The sequence below is a fragment of the Felis catus genome, chromosome D4 (assembly GCF_018350175.1).
Source record: "Felis catus isolate Fca126 chromosome D4, F.catus_Fca126_mat1.0, whole genome shotgun sequence".
Lineage (NCBI taxonomy): Eukaryota > Metazoa > Chordata > Mammalia > Carnivora > Felidae > Felis > Felis catus.
In genome coordinates this window covers 58392195-58408262 of record NC_058380.1, presented here as the reverse complement: position 1 = coordinate 58408262, position 16068 = coordinate 58392195, and the positions used below count along the sequence as shown (strand labels likewise).

Genomic DNA, 16068 nt, shown 5'->3' with positions numbered 1-16068 from the left:
AACCCTGGGTCAGGAGAGGGATCTAGGAAGAGATGAGTCTCTGGCTTGGCTTGTCACTGGGGATGAAGCGTATGTTAGCCAATGGAATGTGGAGTGAGGAGGGAGAAAATGAATGGGTCGCAGGTGGGGGACGGTAAGGACAAAAGGTATGCTCTGCCTCTACACATACTAGAGTCCTTCCCCCAAACCAGACTGAATCTGCTGGGAGTTATCTGTGTTTTCCTCCCTTTGATTTGCTGGAATCTGCAGCCCACATCTACAAGACCTCATCAGCTGTCAGCCCTTAGCTGGCTTGACCACCCTCTCCAAGTCTGTGAGTCACTCCATCTGGGACTTCTCTCCGGAAGAGAGAAGTTCTCTCCAGAACTTCTGGACAGTGCTCTGAGCCTTCGGGGGCAGGGAGAGCCAGTAGGCCTTGGCTTCTGCCCTCCGAAAGACTTCTTAATGAGGCCGAATTGCTTACGTCCATAATGTAATTTCCACCAGCAAGCCTTCCCGCCAGCCTGCGCGGTGGTACAAAAGGAGCCCTATCTGTTATCCCTAGTTGCAGTTTGAAAGCACCTTGTGAGGTTGCAGTGTTTAGGCCCACTTCAGAGGCATGCTGGATGAGTTCAGAGAGGTAGCATGCCTTGCCAGGAGTGCACAGCCAACAGGGGAGCGGTTGGGCCTGGAAACTGGCACTCATGTCTCAAGTTCACCCAGCTCCTGGTGCCCATGGAGAGTGAGAAGGAATGGGCTCTGGGCCCTGGAGACAGTCGTGGTTTTCCTGGTGGTCTGTCAGGGCTGTGGATGGCCTTCCTGACCCAGAGACCTTTTTATGGTCCAGATGAGGCTCTTCCCAGCTGGGACACCAGGGAACCACACTTCAGATTCCAGTACATTCCCTCTACTCCCCACCTTCCCCTGTGCATGTTTGACCCGTCCTCCTAGACCCCAAATCTAACGCTCTTATAGGAAGCCTGCTACCACCTCCCCACACCCCCACCCCCCGGCCTCATCTCTCCCTTGAGCATACCCCAGGGCACTGCCCATGGTCCACCCCGTCAGAGCTGTGGTGACTGAGTGCTCTCATATCCTGGTTGCTCCTCTTGGAATCCTCCACCTACGTGGTCCCTGAACACAGTAGGCGCTCGATGGATATGGGTGGAATTCATTTGAATTGGGCACAAGCCCCTCCCTACCGTGTCCGACCCAGAGTCAGGGGCTGAGGGCCCAAATATGTGTAATTAAACAGGGCTTCAGCTTGACTTCCATGCCCCCACTCTTTCTTCCAATATTTGCTCTGGCTTCTCGCTGGAAGACGCTGAGACAATGGCCCTTGTTACCCTCTGTTTGAGTTATTTATTTTTTTCACTTTTCCCTCCTTCCCCTCTCAGGGGACTCGCCTCTCGCCCTCATCCCTCATGTTTTCCCTTTCACTTGACTGTCACTCTCATTGTCCTCCCGGGGCCAGGAACGCGGGGTGACAGGCAAGGGGAGACCAACCGGGCCAGGGAGGCTGGAAATATAGTCATTAATGGGACCCGCGAAGCCCAGATGTCCTCCCTGAATGCGGGTAATTTGTTTTTAATGAAAAACCACGCGGTGACCCTGAACAAATGAATTTTCTTTATAAGGAGTCTATGTGCAACGGCACACATAAAGGACCCAGATCAGGGAGACTTAGATCCAGGGTTGGAAAAAAGAGAGAAAGAAAGAGGGAAGGAGCGGAAAAGAGAGCAAGAGAGATGAAAGAGGGAGGAAGGGAAATTCTAAAATGACAACTGTGTTATCATGTCCTTTTGTCTAAAGAGCAATCCCAGGTCACAAATGCCTTGGGCATTGTCCTGCCAGAGCAGGATGCATGACAGTTGTGGCCATTTTGAGGTCTTGTTCACAACAACGCGAAGAATACGAATCACCATCTGGACGGATCTTTACAATTTACAAGCCTCTTTCGTGCATCATCTCAAAGGATCCGTACCATAGTGTTAGGAGGGCACAGTTCGTAGCCCCATTTCACAGAGATGAAAACTGAGGCTTAGGAAAAGTGGTTTGCATACGGTCACACAGCTAGCACGTGGTCCAGTCCAGATGACAAGGGGACTTTGCAATTTGGTGTTTGACTCTCAGAAACACTGTTAGAAATCGCTTTTAGAGACGGGTGCACATGAGCAGATCTGGGTAAGGGGAGGTACCATGTACCCAGGAGTCTTGGATTGAAGCAAATCCCCACAGCCCCTGGAACTTTCCATCAGGGCTTTGTCTATGTGCAGACTTTCTGAGAGTGCTTTGGGTAGGGGATTTCTGGAAACAGAACTCCCCGGGAAGAAGCCAGAGACACTTGGGACAATGGCTGCAAGGGAACAGAACCTGGAGACCAGCTAGGTATCATCCGCCATTACCTAGGATCTTGTGGTGGGGTGTGGAGCAGGTTACTGGGGGCAGCAGCAAAGACAATGGCTCAGTGGGCCCTGCCCTTGGCTTTGGTGGAATCTGCATGTAGGAAAAGCACTGAAGGCAGTTAGCACAGGTCTAGATCGGGGAGTGTTTCTGTGGTGTGGGCAGGGGTCTGTTCTAGCACGCATCTCACAGAGGACCGTAGTCCCTTCTGTAGCTACAACTCCCTCTGTCATGAGTGGACAGGGCTGGACTCACCCTTAGAAATCAGCCTGCCAGGGTGCAGACGAGGTCAAGGAAAAGCACTTGCTCAGGGTCACACAGCAAATCAGAGGAAGAGCCAGGCTGGCCCTTGCCGTGGTAGCAGCCTGCCCGGTGGTTCCCACTGGGGAAATACTAATGCCCTCCCCACCTTTCAGCGCTTCCCTGAAGCAATGAAAAGAAAGCATTTCGTCTCTTGACCTCAGGCAGGCCTGGTATTCCTGAGGTGGCCCGGGATGACCTGGCTTCTAGAACAACTCAAAGCAGGACTCTTACCTACTCCCGCCTTGTCGTGTTCTTCCCGAGCCCACCTCTTTCCCCGGCCTGGGACCTGGCCAGCTGCAAGAGCATCTATCTCCTGGGATCCGGACCGTCCCCGTCCCCGTCCCTGTCCCATCAGAGCTTCTGCCTGGGACCTGTAGGCCAGGACCCGGCTCCTCCCGCTCTCTGCTTTTTCCTCCGGAGTCAAGCAGCTAGACAAAAAAGAAATGATTGTTTTCTTTTCCTGGGTTCAGTTTCCCTCTGGAAGTTGTGACCCAATTAGAAAATCAGACAAATAGAAAAATCTGGCCATGACCCCAGCTGAGGTTATAAAGTCTCTGCTCGCATTTAGGTCTCTACCTCCGACGCTCTCCTGTGAGTCCTGGCTGGCTCAGGCTTCCTTGGCCACCTGGAGCAGACCTTCCTCAGTGTCGTGCTCCTCGGTAATTGATGCTTTATTCCCCACTGACTTCCAAAATGGATTTGAGACAGCTTCTTGACCTTTCAATAGCATCGGCCCAAACCTGAAATCCCTGTTATACAATAGGTGGGTCTCGTGCAGAGGCCCAGGAGCGAGGCTGCTGTTGCACACCCCCCCCCTCTCAATGAGTGGACTGCTGGACAGGGCCCCACCGTCGAGCCCATGCTTTGTGCCCAGCTCTGCACCTGGAGTTGCCCATGCTTCGCTGCTGGAGCAGGGAGCTCACTTTCTTGGAAACAGTTTCTGTCTGGATAGGTTCCAGAGCATGCTTCCAAAAACATACTTTTAATCAAAAAGAAGATCACCAGAAAAACTGGGACAAATTGTGATTTTTTTTTTTTTTTGACAGTGGACGATTATAAATGCCAAGAGGGGTTGCCAGTTGGCAAACAAACTCCTCCGGTGAGGTGTTTGATTAATTACACCACCAGCGAGCTGAGCGGTGGGGTCTCTTAATGGTCCTCAACTGTGGGATAAGTTCTGATCTTCCTTTTCTCCCTCCTTTTCCTCCTTCCTTCCTGCCTTCCTTTCTTCATCAGACAATCCCTCAGCTCTTCCTGGGTGCTGAGCCCAGTTCACAGAGTGGGCACAGAAATAATTGAATTTCTCAAGTCCTTGGAGCATTTGCGGGGCACATCACCCATGTTACCTACTCAGAATGGAAAGAAACCAGCTTGATTGTGGCAGTTTGTGGGATCACTAGGCCCAGAGACCAAGCAGGGACCCTGGGGAGGGGGGGAGGGGGGATAGGAAGGTGAGGTTTGGGGGATGCAGGAGCCGAGGGCTCGCCTGCTGACAGGAAGGGATGCTCTGGCCTGTGGCCAGCTGACCCTGGGCCTCCCCAGGAGGGCTCCGAGGGAAGCCTGGTCCCTGGAAGTCTTCACCCTGAAGTGGGTGCCAGACCCGTGTGTACAAACAGGGGACTCAGTATTTAGGAGTGGGGAGGAGCAGGGAGCTGCCCTGAATGGCTGCCCGCTTTGGAAATTTCTATGCATTTGTAATAACAAAATTACCATAATTTGCTCGTTAACGCAGCTAGATCAGTCAAGCATTGTTCCATCGCGGGCAGGGAGGCCGTGGCGCCTCTCTCTGCACACTCTACACACCCCAGCCAGCCTGCCAGCCCGTTAGAGTGCTGGAAATTAGCATGCAAATGGTCCTAATTCGGTGGGCGAGCTGTCAGGCAGCGCCTCTCCGGCCTCGTCTCCGTGAAGGCCCTGACAGCCTGGCTCCAGCGCCGGCCCACCCTCCTCGCTCCAGCCGGGAGGGGCTCCGAGGGGCACCTCCAGACTGACAGCTTGGCGGCCTCCCTCCCTCCGTCAGCGCCATCAGGCCTGGCGGCGGGCTCCCCAGGGAGCAGGCAGGGCCTGCCACCGTGCCTGCCGTGCCTGCCGGCCGAAGGAGGCAAGTAGGCAGGTGGGCTGGTGGGGGAGGCTGGCCAACGCTCAGGTCCACCAGCCTGGGCTTGACTGGGGCAATGGGAGAGAGGGAGGGTGGAGCTGTGGCCCCCTGACTCAGGGCCCCGTTGGGACGCAGGGACCCTCCCTGCTGGCAGGTTCTGAGAGTGGGGACTCTGGGCCCCTTCCCCCACGTGCACATCCACAAGGAGCCAATTCAAATCCTGCCTTGCTCTTCCTTCTTTGTCTTCCCGGTCTGACTTAACGTAGGACTGCCCCTCCCCCACACCTGGAACAGCTCTGTGCAGATTCTGCATGGACTTCCTTCAGCCATATTGGAGAACTGGGGGGGGGGGGTGGCTAAGACGGTGTGTGCTTTGGGCAGGGTGTCCTAGACTGGACTCCACACCCTTGGGCCTCAGTCCTGCCTCCAGGTTTACCAGCCTTTGGGGCAAGTCACCTTCCCCTCTCTGGACCTCAGTCTCTGCATCTTTATAGTGGGGACATCTTTATGGTGTTCCTCTCAGGGCTGTCGTGAGGGTAAGAGAGAGGGAGAAGGCCCTGCTGTCTAGTAGTTAGTAGCTGACGTGTAGTGAGAACCTCCGTGTGCCGGTCACTTCCCAGCCTGCTTGCCCTTCACAAGAACCCCACGGGGCGGGTGTTGATCTTACCCTCTTTCACAGAGGAGGAGGCTGAGGCCTCCGCTCATACAGAGGAACCTGCCCAAGTGGCAGGGCCAGGACAGTCCAGTCTTGCTTGCTCCAGAGCCCTTTTAACAGGAGAAAGCACAGGGCGCTGAGAGCCGGGTCTACTTCTGAGAAAAACACCAGGACACCACCTTGCAGGTGAATCACGCTCTTACGGGGTTTGGCACATCCTCAATACTAAATAAACGTGTGAAGGAAGAGAACCAGGTGGGCCCGGGTGTGACTGTCTTTGGGATCCCCAGTATCCATTCTTATGTTCCCCTCCTGATCTGTGACAGCAGAATGAAGAAGCTACCGCAGGAGAAAGAGGGGGAGCCACAAGGCTTATCTTGAAGTTCCCTCATGCTGTTTCTCAAGAGCTTGCTCCTTCCTCGCCATCAGCCAGATGCAGCCCCATGCCAAATGGCAGGGTTTGGTGAGTGGACAGCGGGATGGATTTCAGTCCATCAGCTGGTAGCTCTTATGCAGTGAACAACCTACTCATCCTTACATGGCTGCCTGCCCCTTTGTCTGTTTTAAGGGAATCTCACTGGGCCTTTTGAGCTTTCAGGTAAACAAACACAGAGGTAAGAGAGATGCTGAGAAATCCAAAACCCCAGCTGGCTCCTGGCTGTCTGGGGGGCAGAAGCAGGCTCATGAGCTTGAGTCCCTGCCGCATCCCAGCACCACCCACTGCTCAGCACAGAGCCTGGGACAGAGCAGACACTCAGTAAAGGTTTAGAAGCCACATTTAATAACACGCGGACTAAGAAAAAAAAAAACCAAATATGCAAATATGTGCCAGGATGAACTAAAATATGCAAATATGTGCCAGGTCATCCAACCTGTGTACCTCAGACCAAACACCTTCAGCCAGCTGTGACTTTCATTTCCATGTGGATTTTTCTTTCCATCCAGTCTTTGGTTTGTTTATTGGGGGCCCATGGCATGAGCCTGATGGAACTTTAGGGCTGTTATGCACCAATCTCTCAATAGCTGCTATTGGGCTCTTGAAGAGAACAAGTCCTTCCAACCACAGGGTCTCAGGCACTATGAGGACAGTTCAGGGGCACACTCACTCCCACCCCAGAGGCCGTCCTGGAGACATCCTAAGTTCCCTGAATGAGAACGGATGGATGCCTGCAAACTGCATTTCTGCTCTAGGAAGAATTGCCCAGGCTCCCCCTAGTGGAGAATTGGGGTGCGATGCTCTGCTGCGTTCCTGGTATGTGGCAGGACCCGGCAGGAATGCCTCCTGCCGCCACAGCCTTTCTCAGTTTACCCACGGCTGGTACGTGCATACTCTCCTGGAATCCTTGTCACAACCCCTTGGTTGTGGGTACCCTTGGTTATCGCTTTTGTTAGAGACTGAGTGGAAGGGGCTGGCCCGAGGTCATACAGAGCCAGGTACTTTTCCTTCCACCAACAGCCCACATCTAGCCTTATTCCCCGAGTGTCCTTGGCTTTGGTCAGCTGACCATCTGCTTGCGTGACCACACAGCCTGGCCCTTCTTGGCCTCGTGGCACTTCTTCCCCAAGTGGCCAGAAGGGACCACTCTGTGGATAGGGCAGTCTTTCAGTACCTTTGCAGTAGCCTCCTTACTGGCCTCCCCACCGCCAATGTTGCCCCTTTAGTCCATTCCCAACATGGCAGCCAGAGTAAGCCATTACAGTCTGAGTCAGGACATGTCCCTGTTTTGCTCACTTAGAGTAGAAGCCAAAATCCTTATATCATCTCTCCCTCCCCACTTCCCTCCTTCACCTCATCTTCTACCTCCTCCCCTTCGCTTCTCCTCTCCCACCATGCAGACCTCCTCACTGCTCTTCCAACACACTGCCTGCGCTCCTGCCTCAGGGCCTTTGCACTTGCTGTTCCCTCTGATATCCACATAGCTAATTCTCACTTCCTTCAGCTTGTTATTCAAAAGTCACCTTTCTGGTGAAGCCGTCCCTACCCGGTCTATCTAAAATTTTACCACTTTATGTTTTCCCCATAACACATGCTATATGCTGTAGTTTTACTTATTTGTTTTGTTTATTGTCTGTTTGTAGCACTAGAATAGGAGCTCTGTGAGGGCAGGGTCTTTTATCTGTGTTGTTCATGGCTGTAGCCTCGGTGTCTGGAACAGTGCCAGGTATTTAGTACGTACTCAGTCAATAGCTGAGGAATAAGTCAGTGGATAAGTGGACGAGCTGCTGTGTGCCTTGCGTCAAGGTCAACACAGACGGGATGTCCCAGCACATCTGTGGTGCTCCCCCACCTAGCCCTGCATTTGCTCCCTTAGGAGGCTTCTCGACTCTTCCTTCCTTAGCCCCCAAAGATCTCTCCCCTCTTCTCCTGTCCCCCTAGCTTGTTCCCCCCAGAAGACGCCTCTCAGCCAGGTCTGTGGGCTGGTCACAGAGGACACAGATGAACATGTCGGTTGAATTTAAGAAAGAAGAGATCTCCGTCAGCACAGCCAACTTCAGGGCTGATCCACTCAGTACACTCCTGGGGAAACTGAGGCCTGAACTGAGTTTGGGGTAGAGAAGAGACTCCCTCCTGGTCCTTAGAGTTGTGAGACTGGCCTGAGGGGCAGTCCTGACTCAGCTCCCCCCGCAGAACCTGTGCCTTATCAGCTCACTGAGTAGTGGTGATGGCTGCCCAATGACCTGCTTGGAGTTCAGCCACACCAGCCAAGCCCTTCGTAGTGTAATTAGAGGTTGGCCTCCTTAGGACCTGGGGACTAGACACCTGTGTGCCCCTGGGGCCGTTGGGCGACTCCTTCATGTGGGGCAGTGCTTCTCGAACTTGACTGCACAAGGCCAGCTGGGGATCATCTCCCAGAGTAGATTCTGGTCCAGTAAGCCCAGAGTAGGGCCCAGGATGCTGCATTTGAACAAGCCCCCCAGTGATGCTGACGTGGCTACATTCAAGTCGCCGTCCGCTGGTGCTCCTGCTCACTGCACGTTGCAGTCACCTCTGAAGTTTGGGTAAATCCTGATATCTGGCCCCACCGCGGAGAGGCCGATTCAACTGGGATGAGGTATGTCCTGGTCACCTGGGGTTTTCAAAACTCCCCAGATGATTCTAACAGGCAGCCAGGTTCGGGAACCACTGGCCTGGGTCACTGCACATCATCCCTGCACCCGGGGCAGCTCTGCTCTGGGGAAGCAATACAACTGAAAGACAGAGGTGGGGGGGTTGACACAATGAGGAGGGGTGAGGAGCTGGGAGGCTGCATCCCGCTTCTGGGCACAGGAGAGGACACCCAAGGATGCAGTGGGGGGCACGGATACCAAAGGATGGGCCTGCTGAGTCTGGATGCCAGCAGTGAGGGAGGGATAGAGAGAGCCTGGGAAGCCCTCCCAGGCAGAGAAGCCACCAGGAGAGGTGAAGCAGCTGAATGGCCCCTCAGAGCCCTGGTCTCTGGCTTCAATCCTAACCCTGCCTCTGACAGCGAAGTAACTCCCTTCCCCCTCTTCAGCCTAGCCTGCCTCTCTGCGTCTCTACCTGTACCCCTGCACTGGTCCCCAACCACCCAGGACCCATGTAATTTATGTGTATGTTTCCCCCTCCTGCAGACTGTGGGCTCTTGGTGGGCAGGGACCGTGTCTGATTCATCTCTGCCTCCCCAGGCCCCAGGCCCTGCGTGCTGGGGGTAGGAAAGGTGTGTGGAATTGAGTGTATTCCTCCGGGCGCAGTGGTGCTCAGGGCCTCTGTGCTACTGAGTTCCCAGGGCACAGCAAAGCCTGCGCATCGTGGTAGTAATTGTGAAGGTAAATCTTGTCTGGTCTCCTCGCAAACACTTGGTGAGGCTTTCCATAAATATGTCAGCAGCAGCATTAAAATTTGATGGCAGGCGGCTCAGGTCGGGACTAGCACTGTGACTTCCCAGCAAGGTATGACACCATCACCTCCCTCTCATTAGTCAGCGGCAGGATGCACGGGCCTCTGCATGGAGCTGGGCCCAGCCAGGGGGAGGTGATTTCTTCAGGGGAGGACCCCTGGCTGCTCTGAGGGACAGGCCAAGGTCTAGACCACAGAAGAGTAAGTCAGCTTTGGGCTGACGTTGGGCTGAGAGGTAGAGTCCCTGAAGGCCCTGGGAATGTGCCCAGAGGCTAGATGGCCTCTGAGCTGGAGGAGGCTTGAGCCATTTTTTGAGTCTGGGAGCTGATAATAAGGGCTGGGGACTCGTTTCAGCTTTATAGACAGCCTGGTGGAAATTGTCCATTTGCCCCCAAAAAGGCCTCATAGAACACTTTAAAAGGGCACGGCGTTAAACTCATCATTTGAGCAAGCAAAGGAGTCTGGGAAGAAAAAGTATTTAGATTGGAACCCAGTCTTGTCTACTTCCCACCCCGCCATTGTCCATTTGGGGAAACTGAGGCTAGGTGAACCTGAAAGAGCCATGTTCAGGGTCACACTGTGGTAGAGACAGAATGAGATCAGGGGCCTAACTCCTAGATTAAGACTTTCTCTGCAATCAAGTATTTGGGGCACTTGTTGAAATATGAGGAATCTACCTAGAAATACAATTTTTATTAAGAAAATAAGCGTGAGTGCATCCCTTTTTTCAACAATCACACAGAGCATGTGCTGTGTGCCGAAGACTGAGTTAAGCATTAAATAGCCCCTCACATCTGTAGAATGCTTTTGATTCCCACAGGACTTTGACATGCACCAGTATTATTTAGTGTTGTAATACCATGTAGCAAATGAGGAAGTCAGGTTCAGAGAGGTAAAGTGACCTCTCCAAGCCACTCAGCTAAGTGGCCGAGGGGCTTTGACAGGGACTGGCTGGCTGCAAGCCCACGGTCTTCCCATCCCCTCTGCTATCAACACGGTGTGGCAGCCATTGCTGCTGTCAGGGCCTGTGTAGAACATCAGGCCCGCCGTTTACAATTAATTACAAAAAAATAAAAGGGGCTCAGTCAGTTGAGCATCTAACTTCAGCTCAGGTCATGATCTCACGGTCCGTGAGTTCAAGCCCCGTGTTGGACTCTGTGCTGACAGCACAGAGCCTGGAGCCTGCTTCCAATTCTGTGTCTCCTTCTCTCTCCACCCCTCTCCCACTTGTGCTCTGTCTCTCTCTGTCTCTCAAAAATAAATAAACGTAAAAAAAAAATTTTTTAAAAAAACAACAAAAATCGTGATGTGTTTCCAAGCAGTTAAAGAGTTTCTGGGTTTGTTTTTTTTTAAAGTTTATTTATTTTGAGAGAGAGAGCGAGCAAGTGCATGAGCCTGGGAGAGGCAGAGAGAGAGGAAGAGAGAGAGAGAGAATCCCAAGCAGGCTGTCATGGTCGGTGTGGAGCCTGATGCAGGGCTTGAACGTATGAATCATGAGATCACGACCTAAGCTGAAGTTGGACTAACCGCCTGAGGTACCCAGGCGCTCCAAAAGTGTCTGGGGTTTATTGGGCAGTGTGCTACATTAGCAGTTGCCTCGTTGGGCCTCTGTGGCTTGTCCCATGCCAGGACACGCTGCGTCCTGCTAAACTGGCCTCCTGTTTGGGAGACTGACCTCACCCCCAGGTTCCCTTCCCTGGTGATGCGGGCCTCACACTTTGACTCTTTTGAACGCAGCCAGGGCTGGCAGGAGGTACATAGAGACAGGTTTTGGTAACCTACTAAATGATGAAGCATGAATGTTCACTGAGGCCCACTTCTCAGCCACTTCCTACAGGAAGCCCTCCTGAATACCCCAGCTAGAATAAATTCTAACTTCCTCTCCGATTTTAAACTCACGTTGCCCTTTTCTTGTACCCAAATTTCTAGTTCAGGGTCTAAGAACCCCTTAGATGCAAGGAGTTCCTGAGAACTGGAGTATGAGACCCTCCCGGGGGCTAAGCACAGAGCTCTGAATGGAGTAGGGCCACTGTCAGTGCTGAATTGAATGGACTTACCAAAATCGTAATGAGTTTTTTAGACATCCATCACAGATACGTGAACTGGATTTGGGGTGGGAGGTGGATACGGTTCAGTGTTAACGCCAGCTGAATTCTGCGGAATCTGGAGCCTCGAAGTTTAGGTCATGGAATGGGGGCTTCTGGCAAGGTCACTCGAAGAAAGCCTTCAGGTTTCCAGACTGAGCATCTTCCGATGGCCAAGGGAGTGGTAAGGAAAAAAAACCTTCCATGGGGCGCCTGGGTGGCGCAGTCGGTTAGGCGTCCGACTTCAGCCAGGTCACGATCTCGCGGTCCGTGAGTTCGAGCCCCGCGTCAGGCTCTGGGCTGATGGCTCGGAGCCTGGAGCCTGCTTCCAATTCTGTGTCTCCCTCTCTCTCTGCCCCTCCCCCGTTCATGCTCTGTCTCTCTCTGTCCCAAAAATAAATAAACGTTGAAAAAAAAAAAAAAAAGGAAAAAAACCTTCCTAGTTATCCAGCCCAGCTGCAGCCCCAAGGAATGCAGTTTGCTCTTGCTCTTTTCTGAGCTCTTAACTACCAGGGGGTTTTGCTCTTGCCTTTTAAAAACACCAAAGCAAAATGATAGCAAGAACCACACTTCTCTGAGACCCTCCTGCAGGGAGCCAAACTCGGTGCCGTTGTTGTGTGTCAGAGAGGCCTGGCCAGGCCTGGTGGGAGCCCAGCCCCTCAGGAGAGCACCCACCCGGGGCTCCTTTCCCCCACGGGACCTGCACCCTGGCCCCTGCAACAAACGTAGCCCACTTCCCTTTCCTTGTGTGTTTTGCTGCCTTCCTCTGTCTGTCTCATGCTTCTACCAAAGACCAAGAACCAGAGTTTTACTACTGCTTTTCTAGCATGATTCCATGACCCGGTTAGGTCTGACACCCACAGGAGCTGGCCTGAGGAAGGAGCGGTGCATTTATGCTGTGGGTGGGGCCCTGTGCTGGGGGCAGGGAAGGTTGCCAGGATCTGCTAGTCCTGGTGATCACTTGGTGATCGTCTTGGTTCACGCCCTCGAGGAGGAGCTGGACTCACCAACAGACGAATGGAGACAGGGTCACAACTACCCCAAGTCTGGGCAGGAAGTGCTCTGGACCATGGGGCTGAGGATTCGGAGGAAAGTGGGGGAATGCTCTCAGCTGGCATGATCACTCCAGAAAGGCTTCCTGGAGAAAGCAGTATTTGAGCTGGGTCTTGACAAGTTGGGAGATTAGACACGAAGAGGAAGAGGAAGGTGGTATTTCAGATGAAAGGCACAGCATGAGTGGATGGCGATGGGCCCCGTGGAGCATCAGGGGACTGGCGACTGGTCTTTGGGGCAAGCGGGGAATGGGAGGTGTGGCTCAGAAGCTCACTGGGACCAGACCCTACAGGGTCTTGAATGGCACCATGGAGCTTCTGGTCATCGTCTTGCGGCTTTGTCATCACAACTGTGCTGCCTGTGGACACTCCCGGGTGAGGCGCCCCAGAGACTGGGAACTCCCTTGCCTCCCCCCCCCCCCCCCCCCCGCCACGCACACAAATCAGGTGTTGTGCCCTAGAGAGGCTGCAAGAGCAGTTTGCACACTGCACATTGTCTTGCCCGTTGTTTGCTTAGATGAGGGCATGGAGACGGAATTCTGGAATAATACCACAGCGGGTGAGCAGATTAAAATTGACCCAGAACTGCTCCAAACGTGCCATAGCATAGCCAAGTGTCTCAAGTTGAAATGTCTACAGGGGCCCAGACAGGTTACAGGAAGATGGGAAGTCAGCCTTGGGGGACAAGACAATGGTTGTAAATTGCTTGTGACTGATGACACACTTGCCCCTTTCAAACACTGGGCTGACCATCAGTATATTTTGACTGGCCCCACGTGGCCAGAAGGCCCCAGTTCCTGCCTCTGATGACGGCCAGCTGGTGGGGTCTGCTGTGCACCCTGTAGCCCACGGTGGAGGTGCTGTAATGCGACAGTGGGGTTGTTTCCCTTGAGTTCCCCGAAGGGCCCTTGCATTCAGGTTCTTGCGGTAGACAGCAGGAGTCGAGCTAACGGCACAACAGAGGACCAAGCTGAGGTTCAGAATGGTCACTCGGCTGCCTCAAGGCCAGTCAGTGGCAGAGAGCCAGGGCTCGGCCCTGGTCTCCAGCCCAGTCTCTGTCTGATTGCAAAGCCCACGGCTCTCTTGAGAAACAGAAGTGAGACACATTCAGCATTCACTCTCTCACGCTTGCCCTCTCTCTCGGTTTTTCTCTTCTCTGTTTTTCTGAAGGCCTTCGTGGCTGGCTTGAGCTGGTGGGAGAAGAGGTTTTTCCCAGGAATGGATCGATGCTCTGTGTACCAGGCTGTCTGGGCTGACAGGGCTGACCTTTACTGAGTTGGCTCGGGTTTTCCTTTCCCTGTTGGGAGTCCACGAAGGTCTTGCTCTGGAGAGAGGGAGGTTGAGAAGCCTTGGCCTTCAAGGGGGCCCATCTGGGGGTGGGTGCAGTGAGAGTAGGAAAGGGGAAAGTGTTAGTGCTGAACACCCTTTGGGGTCAGTTATTTAAATCTCTGCGGCACACACTTTCTTTACAGGTGAGAAAACTGAGGCTTGGTGAGAAGGGGCTTGGTCAAAATCACTCAGGGAGGCTTTGACAGAGCCCCAGACTTCAGTGTGTGTGCACAACATGCACATCCATGTATACACATGTGTATGTATGTACATGTCTATATTCATGTATATATGTGTGTATATATATATATATATATATAGGTTATGTGTATACACATGTATGTTACACATGTAATACCTAGGATAGTAATACAATGTATATACAATTATAGAGTATATATATACATTTGAGAGTTTGTGCCCGTGTGGGATGCTGCAGTTATCATCTCTCTGACTATAGACAGCAACGCACCGAGTACCCACTGACCCTCAAGCCCCTCAAGCCACGGCACATCATGCGGTTCTACAAAACCATGGGGAGGAGCTGGAGAAATCTCACGGTCCTTTTCAAGTCTTTCCTTCCTCCTCCTCCTCTGCAAAGATTTTTCTCTCAAAGCCCAGTTTCAATCCTTCAGAAATAGAACTTGGCCGCGAAGTCACTTTGAAAGACTTTCCGTATGTTAATTACAGCCAGCCAAGGTCTCGAGCAGAGGTGGGAGCCCACCATCTGCAGATGGGGTCGGCCCCCGGCGAGCTCTGCAAATCCCCATCATCTGGCAGGTGTCGTTTTGGGTTAATTAAGAGCTACACTGAGCCGGTTACCTGTCACTTCTGAGAATTTTAGGGAACTTCGACTTTCTTGCCGTCTCTGAGCTTTTTAGCGAAGGAGAAACAAAACATCTCTGATGCTGACAATGTTCCTGGCTCTGGACTCTCCGGGAAAACACATGTTCGCTACTAGTTACCTCATTGATTTTTATCGCTAGTTCTTCTGTACTTGGAAGACAGCATTGTTTGGGGGGATGCCCACCACTTATCCTAAATGTCTCAAGCCTCTGCTTCCTTTCTGAGTCTTTGAGGGAAGAACATATATTCCTCACCTTTATTCTGCTTTGGAAGGACTTTTGATGTGTGTCAGGGGCCTCTTTCAGCAGTCGGGGCTGTGGTCAGAGGGTTTGGGGTGGGAGCAGGGACGACCGAATTTGTTTTCTCTACCATCAGTGATGAGGAGGCACCGGATCCTCCCCACAGGAGGGTGTGCCAAGATCTGTCACCATTAAGTCAGCCGATCTCCACGAGCTTCAGAAATAGAGATTTTCCTTGCCTCCATTTTACAGATGAGAAAGCTGAAGCGCAGGAGAGAAATTCACGTGCCCAAGGCCACCCAGCCTGTGGGTGGCAGAGTCTGGCCTGGACCGTGGGTCTGTCTGACTCTAAAGGCCATTTTTTTGTCGTCTTCTCCAGGGTAGACAGCTCTGGGCAGAGATGAAGGTGGAGCATACCTTTGGGTGTGGCCCTGGGTGGGAGGCTGAAAGGGGCCAGCCCTCTGTCGTTGGTCCTGCTGACAGTGCCGAGGAGGGGGGAATCTGCTTCAGGTCCCCCAGAGTCCCACCATGTCCCATCTGCCTGGTCCCACCTCCCTGCATGTGCCCAGGCAGTTGCCCCCTCGGGCCCCACCACTGCCTTACCCAGTGCAGAACGCCAACAACAGCCAGCTGGTGTCTCTGGCACCTGGAGACCAAGTAAGCTTGACTCAAACCCTTATTCCCTGCCTCGTGGAAAGGTCCTGTCCTCCCCTAGACTTCTGCCACATTTCCAGGGGCGGCTCACTGTTGCACACGATGGCTCAGGCCTCCTGACGTCACAGAATTCTTGGGCTCTGTGATCTATGTTGCTTTTGGACCACGTCCTTCGTGTCAACCCCTCTGGCCACCAAACCACAGGACTCAGCCACCTCCTTTGATTTCCACGTACGGAGAAATCACCAACCTAGTCGTGAAAGGCACTGGGATATGCGGCGGGCTTAAATGTATTTGAGATAGTGGCTGCGGGAGGGGAAGGGTTCCAGCCCCCAGTACGGATGATTTAAAATGGGAATCTAGACCCCCACTTAAATGTTCTTCACCCTTCTACCCTCCACATACACGTGATGGGATATACACATCCTCTTTTCCCTTTATCCCTCTCAATAGTAGAACCTCCCATGATACAGGTCCTTTCTCATGCACAGCACTTGGGTCTCTAAACTCCACTCCTAAACTAGTATGGGCTTTCTTTTGCATATTCAAGAGCTCAGTGAATGTTGTAAA

At 53.0% G+C, this 16068-nt stretch overlaps 1 protein-coding gene across 3 annotated transcripts in view; it reads left to right on the top strand.

The window, feature by feature from the left end:
* PAX5 (paired box 5) overlaps nt 1-16068 on the top strand; it is a 194714-nt gene that overhangs the window by 159697 nt on the left and 18949 nt on the right. The window lies entirely within an intron of this gene.